Raw genomic sequence first — 15,323 nt, 5'->3', positions numbered from 1 at the left:
AAGCTTGAGGATGGGACAAAGCAAAGAAAAAATGTTTTAAAAGTAGATTTCTGTTTTTGAATTTGTTATATTGTGAAATTATTATGTGGTGAAAATGTATATAATTAATAAAACGCTAATAAATTTTCATAGAAAAATGAATGATGGACATGCCTGGGTAGCTTAGTCGGTTGAGCATCTGCCTTCAGCTCAGGTCATGATCCCGGGGCTCATGGGATCAAACCCCACATCTGGCTCCTTGCTCAGCAGGGAACCTGCTTCACCCTCTCCCTCTGCTACTCCCCCTGCTCATTCTTTTTTCTCTCTCTCTCACGATCACTCTCAAATAAATTATTTTTTTAAGTGAGTGATAGATTGTGATGGTTTTGACTCATATAAATTGTTTTGTATTTGCTGAATGTGAGGGAAGTATAAAAATCCTGCCCAGGTTTGAAAATAAGATGTCCTTCTATTTGAGTAAAATTCCCCTTGTAGGGAGTAAAAAAAACAAAAACAAAAACAAAAAAAACAAACAAACTTTAAAATAAAATAAACATAACTATATAACAGAACAAGTAATAAAATGTTTAAATATAAAATAAGATATTATATTATAAAGTTTTGTATGTGGGACAATTAGACAATCTCCAGTCTTCTTTTCTGCCACTAGGAGGACTTCTGTGGAGGAGTCTTTAAAACATGATTACTTATCTTTTTTGTAAAAACAGTTTTGTTAATATGAAAAGGAAATCCATACCCACTAAAACCACTTTTTTGGAATTTTATTCCAATGTATCAGAACTAAAACAAATACAAAAGATAAAATTATAAAATAAGAGGCAAACATTTTGAGATACAGGTAAAATACTCTCTAGCAGAGAGGCTAGAGTCCTTTTTATGACAAAATTTAAAATTCAGAAGCAGAAGTTCAAGGCAATAAAGACTGCATGGTTTGAAGTCTGCATTCTATGCAGAGCAGCTATTTTTCATTACTCATTTATTTATTTTGCAGACATATATTCTGCTTATTATGTGTCAGGTAATTCTTCCAGGTACTTTACCATTAATCCAAATAACTACCCCTTGAGTTTCTTTCTATTACCAACCCTCTCACATAATAGAAAACTGAGCCCCAGAGAAGTCCAGAACCATACCCAAAGTCACACAGTTCACAACCAGTTGAACCCAGATTCAAGCCCAGGACTCTGTTTATTTTGCCCATGCTCTTAACCACTACTCTACCCTGCAGTAACTATTATGAGCAATGACTCTCGTTATAATTCTTATTCCACAAACCTAAAGCCCAAGCAGTAAACTGGGTGAAAAGACAAAACAGAACACACAGTTTGAGCACAAAAGCCCAAGACAGTGCCTACAGGCACTTTGCTCAAGGCACTGGGTGGCAGCCTTTCCCTACAGGCAAAATCCATTCACTGGAGAACTGACTAGGAGATATTTTTGCCTTAGGATCCCTTCCCCCTATCTGGGGAACCACATTCTTGAAAATCCCAAGACTAGCTCCAGAAGAGGCTGGGCAGGGGGAGGAAATGCTTACTCTTGAGAATACTCCAGCACGTCACAAGTAGTGAAAAAGAGAGTCTTTCACCCATGGCTTTTGTATACATTCTCACCGTATCCAGGCTTTGGGCAAAAACCCTCTAGGTGGTCAGCAAATGACGCCAAATCTCACCTACTGCCTATGTTTTAAGTAGTTGGGAGGGAATCAAAAGAAAGGCAATTTTGTAACACATGAAAATTACATAAAGTTCAAATTTCAGTATCCATACATAAAATGTAATTAGAACACAGCTGAATAGAAAAACCCAGTCTTTCCTTCCTAAATGGGAAAAATCCAGCTCTCCACTCCTGTGTGTTTCTCCTTCTCACACTATTACCCCATTCAGTTGGAATACTTCACTTCTGATACTTTTGTCACCAAATTTATGAGTAGTAATAACACCAAATAATTCTCCACAACACCAGCTGGGTTTGTAAATTTATCTCAATTCTGATAATATGTTACCTGGAGGTAGTGTCAGATCCTAAAGTTAAGGCTCAGTCTCAGAAGATTGCTCCTACCCACTTCAGATCCAATTGCAAGTAGTAGGTCCAGAGGTTCCCCATAACATCTGTCTGGAGTGGCTACAAATCAGAGGCTTATGTGACCTTCTATGCCTTTTGGTTTAATTAAGGCTCACTAAACTCGGAGAAACATTCACAGTTGACCCGAACAACAAAAATTTGAAATGCATGGGTCCACTTTAAATGTTAATTTTTTCCAATAAATAAATTAGGAAGATTTTTGGAGATTTGTAACACTTTGAAAAATTTTGCAGGTGAACTATGTAGCCTAAAAATACTGAAAAAATTAAGAAACAAACCGAGGGTTATAGAAGGGAAAAGGTGGAGATATGGGGTAACCCATGGGGGGTGGTTATTAAGGAGGGTGCGTGATATGATGATCACTGGGTGTTATACACATCCGATGAATCCTTGAACACTATATCAAAAAACTAATGATGTACTACATGTTAGCTAATTGAACTAACTAACTAAATAAATAAATGTATCAATGCTTTCTAATCAAAAAAAGAAAAGAAAAAGTATTGTTGAGGGGCACCTGAATGGCTCAGTAGGTTAAGCCTGTACCTTCTGCTCAGGTCATGATCTCAGGGTCCTGGGATCAAGCCCTGCCTCAGGCTCTCTGCTCAGCGGGGAGCCTGCTTTTCTCTCCCTTTCAGCTTGCCTCTCTCCCTCTCTCTCAGCCTGCTTCTCTAATTGTGATCTCTCTCTCTCTCTCTCTATCAAATAAATAAATAAAGTGTTTAAAAAATGAAAGAAAGAAAAAGTATTGTAAGAGCCTGGTGATGGGTATTAAAGAGGGTACGGATTGCATGGAGCACTGGGTATTATAATGCAAACAATGAATTATGGAACACTACATCAAAAACTAATGATGTACTGTATGGTAACCGCATAACAACAACAACAAAAAAACAACAGGAAAAAAAAGAATATAGTATATAATACCTGTAACATACAAAATAGGTGTTAATCAACTATTTGTTATCAGTAAGGCTTCTGGTCAATTGTAAGCTATTAGTAGTTAATTTGGGGGGAAGTAGAAAATTATACATAGATTTTCAACAGTGTGAGAATTGGCACCCCTAATCCCCACGTTGTTTGAAGGTCAACTGGACCAGTTTAATCCGGTTTAATTAAGGACATGCTAAAAGGATATAGATGAACAACCATATGAGGAGAGACCCAGGCAAAGTCTGAGAGGCTCCTAAGAGCAGAAGCATTTGTCCCATGGAGTTGAGGTGTATCATCCTCCGAGTAATGGATGTTTTCACCAACCTGGAAGCTTAGTACCATACATTGTTGTTTTTGTTTTTGTTTTTTTTGTGGAGATTTCACTAGGATGACATGATCAATTATTAGCTCCATTTATAGTCCCTCTCTCCTCTCTACATAAGTGGGGGTGGGGCTGAAAAACTCCAAGCTTCTAATCATGACTTCACCTTTCTGGTGGTCAGCTCCCATCCAGGAGCCATCCAGGAACCCAACCAGAGTTGCCTATTCAGAACAAGAGATCCTCCTAGGGTTCTTACCACTAAGGAATTTACAAGGGTTTTAGGAGTTCTGTGTCAGGGATGGGGTTGAAGACCAACTGTTAAAATAAGAGTTGCTCTTAGTGTCCTTATCAATCAAAAAAATCACAAGGATTTTAGGAACTCTGTGCCAGGAACTGTGAAAAAATATATATATATATATAATTTTATTAAATTATAGATGCTGATACATATATATTTTTTTCTATTTTCTCATACAGCCATGCCCATTTGTTTATATATTTATCTATGGCTACAACTTCACATCTGAATAGTTACAATTGATGGGGTTCAGTCCACACTAAGCCAGAATATGGCACCTTGGCATATTGAATATTTAAGACAATGGAGTTTGAGAAAATTATAAAAGAAAAAAAAATCACTTTGGGGGCACCTGGGTTGCTCAGTTGGTTAAGTGCCTCTCTTGATTTCATCTCTGTTCATGATCTCAGAGTTGTGAGATACAGCCCCACACTGAGTTGAACACTAGGCCTGGAGCCTGTTTAATATTTTCTCTTTCCTCTCCCTCTGTTCCTCCCCACTCTCCCAGGCTCTCTAAAAGAAAAGTTCACTTTGATCTCCCTCCCCACCCTTCTCCTCTGAAATAGGACATAGACTCCTCCTTTGAGAAGTAATTTCCCTATGCCTAGAGAGATGTATCCTTATCTCTAAAGACAAAGAGATGCCAAGAATTGAAAAAAACAGCTCTTGCTAAATTTCTCCCAGTTTGCTACACTAACCTCAAATTTTCTGACCTAACATATTCTTCCATGGCTACTCACATTTCAACAAACCTGGCAAAAAATAATCATCTCTGTTTCTTTGGGGCTTCATTTCCTTATCAATAAAAGCTTCTGGGTCACATAAAACTCATCAAATAAATAAATAAATAAATTGAAATAGAATAAAATCAAACTTATATTAATTTTCAGACCCAGCCAGAGCCCTAAAGAGGCTTGAGGAAAACTTTTCCTTCCCTACATAGCAGAAACAAGATGGTTCACAAAACAAAAATATTTACTGTCTGATAATGATGGTAATTTTGTGTGTCAATTGAATAGGCCATAATACTCAGATATTTGATCAAATATCAACCTGTGTGTTTCTGTGAACATATTTTTATATGGGACTAATATTTAAATAGTTTTAGAATAAAGCAGATTACATTCCATAATGTAGGTTAGCCTCACTTAATCAACTGAAGGGGGTTTTTTGTTGTTGTTGTCATGGTTTTTTTGTTTGTTTTTTGTTCTTTATGAGAGGGGGTAGAGAAAATGTGCAAAAGCTGGGTAGGGGGAAGGGGAGGGACAGAGAGACAGAGAATGTCTAGCAGGCTCCACTCTCAGCAGAACCTGACTTGGGGCTCAATCTCATGACCATGAGATCATGACCTGAACCAAAATTAAGTCAGAAGCCTAACCAACTGAGACAACCAGGCACCCCCATTTGAAGGTCTTATGAGAAAACAGAGGTTCCCTAAGTGGGTATTTTGCCAGTAGACTGACTTTGGACTCAAGCTCCAAATCAACTCTTCACTGGACCTCCAGCCTCCTAGCCTACCCTGTAGATTTTGGACTTGACAGCCTTCATAACCACATGAGTCAAATTAAAAAAAGAGACTTTTTTCTTTTTAAGTAATCTCTACACCCAATGTGGGGTTCTAACTCACAACCCTGAGATTAAGGTTCACATGCTCTTCTGACTGAGCCAGCCAAGTACCCCATGTGAGTCAATTTCTTAAAATCAATGTCTTGGGCACCTGGGTGGCTCAGTGTGTTAAAAAGCCTCTGCCTTGGGGCGCCTGGGTGGCTAAGTGGGTGAAGCCGCTGCCTTTGGCTCAGGTCATGATCTCAGGGTCCTGGGATCGAGTCCCGCATCGGGCTCTCTGCTTGGCAGGGAGCCTGCTTCCCTCTCTCTCTGCCTGCCTCTCCGTCTACTTGTGATTTCTCTCTGTCAAATAAATAAATAAATAAAAATCTTAAAAAAAAAAAAAAAGCCTCTGCCTTCGGCTCAGGTCACAATCCTCCAGGGTCCTGGGATCGAGCCCCACATCAGGCTCTCTGCTCAGCCAGGAGCCTGCCTCCTCCTCTTTCTCTGCCTGCCTCTCTGCCTACTTGTAATCTCTATTTGTCAAGTAAATAAATAAAATATTTTTAAAAAATCAATGTCTTTCTCCCTTTCAAAATAAAGGGGAGACACACACACACACACACACGCACATACACACACAGACTGACGGACCAATATACATACCCTATTGGTTCTGCTTCTCAGGAGAATGCTAATACAGATTTTGGTACATAGAGTGGTTCTAGAGGAACAAAATATTAAGGGTGAGTTTTTGGAATTCGTTCTAGGGTTTCTGTAATTGGTTCTTTTTAAGATTTTATGTATTTATTCGTGAGAGACAGAGAGAGAAAGAGAGAGGGAGGTAGAGGGAGAAGCCGACTCCCACCAAGTAGGGAGCCTGATGCAAGACTCTCAGGATCCTAGATCTCAGGACCCTAGGATAATGAACTGTGAAAAGGCAGATGCCCAACCAACTGAGCCACCCAGGTGCCCTGTGCAGTTGATTCTTTTAGCTGATTAGGCTTAAAGGGATCCCATATATATTAGTAAAGAGAACATGGATAGTCTATGGTATGATGTAGCAATGGAGATATGCAAAATACAAACTTTGGGCACCCTAATCACACACTTACAGGAGGCAAGACTGTGGGTGACTGTGTACATAAGGCTCTCAATTTGTTTCTTAAACTAACAAATAAATTTATATTGCCTGATTATAGGTTCCCTATGATCATATGATAGAGTAAGAAAAAACTCAGGCCTGCAGAATATGCAGACATCACCCAAAAATACATAATTGCAGCACTATGTCCCTTTTCTGGGATATTCCTGAAGGAACACAAAAAAGTGGTAAATTCTTTTCCAGTGGGCAGAACTTCTAGCAGTACACCTAATTGTTTATTTTGCTTCGGAGAAATGGCCAGACATGTGATTATATGTTGATTGTTATGCTATAGCCAATGGCTTGGCCAGGGATTTGGAAAGAACATGATTGGGAAATTGGCAATAAGGAGGTCTGGGAAAGAGGTATACAGATAGACTATTCTGAATGGGCAAACATTGTGAAGACATTTTTTTTCCCTGTGGATATTAAGCAAAGGATGAACTCAGAAGGGAAGGATTTTAATAATCAAGTGAATGGTATGACCTATTCTGTGGACACCAGTCACCCCATTTCCCCAGCTACCCATCATCACTCAACAGATCCATGAACAGAGAGACAATGGTGGCAGGGACAGAGGTTATGCATGATCTCAGCAACATGGACGTCCACTCACCATGGTAAACCTGAATGTAGCCACTGATGAGAACCAATCTGGCAGAAGAGAGATCAACACTGAGTGTCTGATATGGCACAATTCCTTGGGGTATTCAGCTAGCTACCTGGTGGCAGGCTGATCACATTGGACCATTCCATCTTAGAAAAGACAACATTTTGTTCTGACTGAAATAAATTTACTTACCTACTCTGGATATGTATTTGCCTTCCCTGAGTGCAGTACTTCTGCCCACACTGTCAAAGTACCACCCATGGTCTTACAGCATATCATATCCACTGACATGTATCCTTCTCATTAAGGAACTCATTTCAAAGTGATAGGGTCCAGGACCAGCTACCCCCAAGTGTGTCACTTTAACATATTGGATATTTGAGAATAAAGGAGTTTGAGAAAAAAAAACAGAATCAGGGAGTTCACTCATACTCTACCCTCCACCTCACCCTAAAACAGGCCATAAAACCTCATATGAAAGATACCCTCCCAATATCCAGAAAAAGTAAACATATTTATCTCTGAACACAAAGGAATACTGAGAAAAATCTGAGCAAACAAGAACTTTTATGTTTCCCCACATTTACTACGATTACTCCTACTCCTTAGCATTTTTCTCCATGACTGCCCACTTTTCAAAAACCTATCATCAATATACTCAGGTCTGTTTTTCTGGGTCTTCATTTCTTTAAGGCTCCCATGTTACATAAAATTTACATTAAGTAATTTGCATGATTTTCTCCTGTTAATCTTCCTTTAGAATATTCAGATCCAGGGGCACCTGGGTGACTCAGTCAGTCTGCCTTGAGCTCAGGTCATGATGTCAGGGTCCTGAGATTGAGCCTCATATCCACTGGGCTCCCTGGGGCCTATCAGTGGAGAGTCTGCTTCTCCCTCTCCTTTGGCTCCTCCCTGCTACTCATGACCTTTATCTCTCTAATAAATAAATAAAATCTTAAAAAAATATTCAGATCCAGCCAGAGGCCCTACAAGGGTCAAGGAAAACTTTTTTTCTCCCCAATAACAGGAAATGAAGTACAGCACTGGTACAGCACTGGTGGGAATTCACTCATTTTACCATGTTTCCCACCATCCTAAAGCTGCTGGCTTATAGAATGGTAAAATGGGCTTTGAAAGACTCAGATGCAGTATCAGCTAGTGGTAATATCTCGTATAGCTGGGGCAAGGTTTTTCAGGAGGATGCATATGCCATGAATCTGCATTCAATATGATACAGTTTCTCAGATAGTCAAGATTCTTGGATTCAGGAATTAAGGGGTAGAAATGGGAGTGGCCTTATTACTTATTAATCCTAGCAACCTACAAGCAAAGCTTTACTTCTTGTCTCTATGACCTATGCTTTTCTGGCCTAGAGATTTTTGTTCCAAAGGGAAGGATACTAGGGCACCTGGGTGGTTAGGTCAGTTAAGCATCTGCCTTCAGCTCAGGTCATGATCCTGGAGTCCTGAAGTTGAGCCCCATGTAGGGCTCCCTGCTCAGCTGGCAGTATGCTTCTCCCTCTGACTCTGCCTCTCCCCCTGCTTGTGCTCTCCCTTGCTCACTCTCTCTCAAATAAAACAATAAAAAGAAAAAAAGATACTTCAAAAAGAAGACAGAGTGAGTCCACTGAGCTAGAAGTTAAGACTGCCACCCAGCCACTTTGGGCTCCTTGTATCTTCAAAACAACAGATAAAGGAGCTACTGTGCTGGCTGGGTGACTGTTCCTAATTACCAATGGAAAATTCAACTACTAATCACAAGAGAATTAAGGAAGAGGATGTTAGGACATCTCTTAGTATTACTATAGCCTATAATTAACAATAGAAGCCTACAACAATGAGGAAGACTACTCATGGTCCAGACTCTTTAGAAATGAAGGTTTGGTTATACCACCAGGTAAAGAGCCCCAACTAGCCGAGGTGCTGGCTGAAGGCAAAGGGGATACAGAATGGGTAGTGGAAGAAGGTAGTTGTAAATACTGGCTAAAACCACAGGAAGGAGGCCTAAATAGTAATTAATAATAGTATTCTCTCTTCATTTTGTTATATGTTTGGGTGGCTATTTTATTTAGATATCATTAACTTTATATCATAGTATTTCATTTACAGGGTATCAAGTAAAAAAGTTAAGATCACCCAAAGACTTTGTATCCTTTTCTGGATAAAGAGTGAGGTTTTAGTTTTACTCAAAGTTTTAGTTTTACTCAAAATAGCTGTATCATGTTATGCAGAAATAGAACATTGCTAATATCTTTATTTGGAAATTGAGTATGCTTGTTTGGGTTTTTTTGAGAGGGAGGAACAGAAGGAGAGAAAAAAAATCTTTCTTTCTTAAGATTATATTTATTATTTATTTGATTTTTTAAAAAATATATTCTTAAAAATTTTTATTTATTTATTTGACAGAGATCACAAGTATGTAGAGAGGCAGACAGAGTGAGAGGGGGGAAGCAGGCCCCCCATTGAGCAGAGAGCCCGAAGTGGGGCTCGGCCCCAGGACCTTGAGATCATGACCTGAGCTGAAGGCAGAGGTCCAACCCACTAAGTCACCCAGGCTCAATTATTTTAATTTTAAAATTATTTTTTTAATTAATTTATTTATTTGAGATAGAGAGCACAAGCAGGGAAGAAGGGCAGAGGGAGAGAGAGAAGCATACTCCCTGCTGAGCAGGGAGCCTGATATGGGGCTTGATCCCAGGACCCTGAGTTCATGACCTGAGCTGAAGGCAGACACTTAACCGACTGAGCCACCCAGGGGCCCCAAGATTATTTGAAAGAGAGTGCGAGTGAGAGTGAGAACATGAGTCGGGGGATAGGTAGAAGAAGCAGAATCCCTGCTGAGCAGGGAATACCCCCAATGGGGGCTTGATCTCAGGACACTTAACTGACTGAGCCACCCAGGTGCCCCTGGAGATTAGGATGGCTTAAGGAAATATATATGAATGCCAAGTTGACAGGAGATGAATTTATGATGTTAATTTTATGTGTCAAATTGGCTGAGCCACAGCACCCATATATTTGGTCAAGCATCAGCCTGGATGCAATTGTGAAGGTGTTTTTTGGAGGAGATCAACAACTAAATATACCATTAGTTATGTGGATTAACTTCTTTTGTGGGTGGGTCTTATCCAATTAGTTGAAAGTTTTGAAAGAGACCAGAGTGAGGTTTCATAAGAGGAAATTTGGGGCACCTGGGTGGTTCAGTCTTTAAGTCTTTGCCTTCAACTCAGGTCATGATCCCAGGATCCTGGTATTGAACCCCACAACAGGCTTCCTGCTCAGTGGGAAGCCTGCTTCTCCCACTCCCCCTCCTTTGTTCTCTCTCTTGTTATGTCTCTCTCTGTCAAATAAATACATAAAGTCTTGAAAAAAGGAAGGAAGGAAGGGAGGGAGAGAGGGAGGGAGGGAAGGAGGGAAGGAAATTTTGTCTCCAGCCTGGTGTTGGATTAAAATCTGCAACTCTTCTTTGTCTCTAATCTACCAGCCTACCCTGCAGATTTTGGACTTGTCAATCTTCATAATTACATGAGTCAATTTCTAAAAGTAAATCTCTCTGTCCTTAATAAACTGGCCCTTTAGAATAAAGGTTTGCTGATCTGTATCCTGGTCACATGGCCTATATCATGAAAATTGTCAGAGATTCCTAGTCAGAATAGTGTGATTTAAAATCTTCCTTATTGTATTTATTCTTACAAGATCTACTAGGAATGCTAACTTTGAAATGTAAACCCTAAGAAATATTTTTTAAAAATGCAAAACACATAGACAATTGGAATAGAACCCAGAAATAAATTTGCCTACAGCTCAAATGATTTCAACAGGAATACAAAGGCCATTCAATGGGGGAAAAGATAGTCTATTCAACACACAGTGCTGGGAAAATTGAATATCCATATGCAAAACAATAATTTGTATAAAAGACCTAAACTTAAGAGCTAAAATTATAAATCTCATAGATAAAATCTTCATGACATTTGATTTGTCAAAGATTTCTTTGGGGCGCCTGGGTGGCTCAGTGGGTTAAAGCCTCTGCCTTCGGCTCAGGTCATGATCCCAGGGTCCTGGGATCGAGCCCCGCATCGGGCTCTCTGCTCAGCAGGGAGCCTGCTTCCTCCCTCTCTCTCTGCCTGCCTCTCTGCCTACTTGTGATCTCTATCTGTCAAATAAAATAAATAAAATCTTTAAAAAAAAAAAAGATTTCTTTGATGACACCAAAAGCACAGGAAACAAACAAAAAATAGATTAAATGGGAATACATCAAATTTTAAAACCTCTGTGTATCAGTAATATGAAACAAAAACAAGCTTCAGGATGGGGGAATATTTTCAAATCCTATATCTGATATGTGGTTAATATCTACAATATATAAGAATTCCTACAACTCAGCAACCACCATCACCAAAATACCCTGGTTAAGAAATGGTCAAAAGACTGGAATAAACATTTCTTCAAAGAAGATGAAGATAAACCAATCAGTAAAAGATCAGCATACAAGATACCACTTTACACCCTTTTGAGTGGTTATTGAATTAAACAACAATAACAAAAACAGAATAACAAGTATTGGCAAGGATATAGAGAAATTAGAACTCTTGCACTTTGCAGTTGGAAAGGTAAAATGGTACATCTGCTATGGGAAACAGTGTTTCCTAAAAACAAAAGGACAGAATTACCAGATGTGGCATATATATGTAGTATATACATGCAACAGAATATTATTCAGTTTTTTTGTTTTTGTTTTTCAACATTTCCTTAGCAATTTGGGGTCTCTTCTGATTCCATACAAACTTTAGGGTCATTTGCTCCAGCTCTTTGAAAAATACTGGTGGAATTCTGATTGGAATGGAATTAAAAGTATAGATTGCTCTAGGCAGTATAGACATTTTAACAATGTTTCTTCTTCCAATTCAAGTGCATGGAACGGTCTTCAATCTTTTTGTGTCTTCAATTTCTTTCATGAATGTTCTTTAGTTCTTTGAGTACAGATCCTTTACCTCTTTGGTTAGGTTTATTCCCAGATATCTTATGGTTCTTGGCGCTATAGTAAATGGAATTGATTCTCTAATTTCCCTTTCTGTATTTTCATTGTTAGTGTATAAGAAAACAATTGATTTCTGCACATTGACTTTGTATCCTGCCACATTACTGAATAGCTGTATGAGTTCTAGTAGTTTGGGGGTAGAGTCTTTTGGGTTTTCCATATAAAGTATCATGTCATCTGTGAAGAGAGAGAGTTTGACTTCATTGCCAATTTGGATACCTTTTATTTCTCTTTGTTATCTGATTGCTGATGCTAGGACTTCTAATACTATGTTGAACAAGAGTGGTGAGAGTGGGCATCCTTGTCATGTTCCTGATCTCAACAGGAAGGCTGTCAGCTTTTTCCCATTGAGGATGATATTTGCTGTGGGTCTTTCATAGATAGATTTGATGAAGTTCAGGAATGTTCCCTCTATCCCTATACTTTGAAGCATTTTAATCAGGAACGGATGGTGGATTTTTGTCAAATGCTTTTTCTGCATCAATTGAGAGGACCATGTCGTTATTCTCTCTTCTCTTATTGATTTGTTCTATCACATTGATTGATCTGTGAATGTTGAAAACTGGCGGCATCACATTACTTGATTTCAAGCTTTACTACAAAGCTGTGATCACCAAGACGGCATGGTACAGGCATAAAAACAGACACATATACCAGTGGTACAGAGTAGAGAGCCAAGATATGGACCCTCAACTCTATGGTCAATTAATCTTTGACAAAGCAGGAAAAAATATATAGTGAAAAATAGATAGTCTCTTCAATAAATTGTGCTGGTAAAATTGGACAGCTATATGTAGAAGAATGAAGCTCAACCATTCTCTTACACCATACACAAAGATAAACTCAAAATAGATAAAAGACCTCAACATGAGACAGGAATCCATCAGAATCCTAGAGGAGAACATAGGCAGTAACCTCTTCGATATCAGACACAGCAACTTCTTTCAAGATATGTCTCCAAAGGCAAAGGAAACAAAAGTGAAAATGAACTTTTGGGACTTCATCAAGATCAAAAACTTCTGCACAGCAAAGGAAACAGTCAACAAAACAAAGAGGCAACCCATGGAATGGGAGAAGATTTTTGCAAATGACAGTACAGAGAAAAGGTTGATATCCAGGATCTATAAAGAACTCCTCAAACTCAACACACACAAAACAGATAAATCATATCAAAAAATGGGCAGAAGATATAAAGAGACACTTCTCCAATGAAGACATACAAATGGCTATCAGACACATGAAAAAATGTTCATCATCACTAGCCATTAGGTTGATTCAAATTAAAACAACATTGAGATACCACTGGGGCACTTGGATGGCTCAGTGGATTAAACCTCTGCCTTTGGCTCAGGTCATGATCTCAGGGTCCTGGGATCGAGCCCTGCATCGGGCTCTCTACTCAGTGGGGAGCCTGCTTCCTCTTCCTCCTCCTCCTCCTCTCTCTCTCTCTCTCTCTCTCTGCCTGCCTCTCCACCTACTTGAAATTGAAATAAATAATATATTTTAAAAAAAAGAGAGAGAGAGAGAGATACTACCTTACGCCAATTAGAATGGCCAAAATTAGCAAGACAGGAAACAACATGTGTTGGAGAGGATGTGGAGAAATGGGAATGCTCTTACACTGTTGGTGGGAATGCAAGTTGGTCCAGCCACTTTTGAAAACAGTGTGGAGATTCCTCAAGAAATTAAAAATAGAGCTTCCCTATAATCCTGCAATTGCACACCTGGGTATTTACCTCAAAGATACAGATGTTGTGAAAAGAAGGGCCATCTGTACCCCAATGTTTATAGCAGCAATGGCCACAGTCGCCAAACTGTGGAAAGAACCCAGATGCCCCTCAACAGACGAATGGATAAGGAAGATGTGGTCCATATACACTATGGAGTATTATGCCTCCATCAGAAAGGACAAATACCCAACTTTTGTAGCAACATGGATGGGACTAGAAGAGATTATGCTGAGTGAAATAAGTCAAGCAGAGAGAGTCAATTATCATATGGTTTCACTTATTTGTGGAGCATAACGAATAGCATGGAGGACAAGGGGAGATGGAGAGGAGAAAGGAGTTGAGGGAAATTGGAAGGGGAGGTGAATCATGAGAGACTATGGACTCTCCAAAACAATCTGAGGGTTTCAAAGGGTCAGGGGATGGTAGGTTGGGGGAGCCAGGTGGTGGGTATTAGAGAGGGCACAGATTGGATGGAGCACTGGGTGTGGTGCAAAAACAATGAATACTGTTATGCTGAAAAGAAATTTAAAAAAAGAAAAAGAAATGGACAAAAGTCATGAATAGATGCTATTCCAAAGAAAACATCCAAATGGCCAACAGACACAAGAAAAAATGCTGAACATTGCTTGGTATTAGGAAAATACAAATCAAAACCACAGTGAGAAACCACCCTATCAGAATGGCTAAAATTAGCAAGTCAGGAAACAACAGATGTTGGTGAGGATACCGAGAAAGGGGAACACTCCTACACTATTGGTGGAAATGCAAACTGCTGCAGCCACTCTGTGATACAGCATGGAGATTCCTCAAAAAGTTGAAAATAGAGCTACTCTACAATTCAGCAACTGCCCTACTAGGTATTAGTCTAATGGATACAAAAATGTTGATTCCAAGGGTCACATGCAACCCAATGTTTAAAGCAGCACTATCAATAATAGTCACATTATGAAAAGAGCCCAAGTGTCCATTGACTAATAAATGATAAAGAAGATGTGATATATACATATATACAATGGAATATTCCTCAACAATCAAAAAGAACAGGGGCACCTGGTGGTGGCTCAGTGGGTTAAGCCTATACCTTCAGCTCAGGTCATGATCTCAGGGTCCTGGGATCAAGCCCCGCATCAGGCTCTCCGTTCAGCGGGAGCCTGCTTCCCCCACCACTCTCTCTCTTCCTGCCTGTCAGCCTATTTGTGATCTTTCTCTCACTCTCTCTCTCTCTCTGTCAAATAAATAAATAAATATAAATAAATAATATTGAAAAAAACACAAATAAACAAATTACTAGATTCCTTTTTTATGTAAAGATTTTACTTAATTAATTTAGTTATTTATAAAGAATTATTTATTTATTTGACAGAGAGAGAAATCACAAGTAGGCAGAGAGGCAGGCAGAGAGATGGGAAGCAGGCTCCCCACTGAGGAGAGAGCCCGAAGCAGGCCTAGATTCAAGGATCCCGAGACCACGACATGAGCAGAAGGCAGAGGCTTAACCCACTGAGCCACATAGGCGTCCTATATAAAGATTTTATTCATTTATTTGACAAAAAGGGATAAAGTGAGAGAGGGAACACAAGCAGCAGAAGTGGGGGAGGGAGAAGCAGGCTTTCTGCTGA

The sequence above is a fragment of the Neovison vison genome, chromosome 13 (genome assembly GCF_020171115.1).
Source record: "Neovison vison isolate M4711 chromosome 13, ASM_NN_V1, whole genome shotgun sequence".
NCBI classification, from domain to species: Eukaryota; Metazoa; Chordata; class Mammalia; order Carnivora; family Mustelidae; genus Neogale; species Neogale vison.
Note: the sequence above shows the minus strand (reverse complement) of the source record.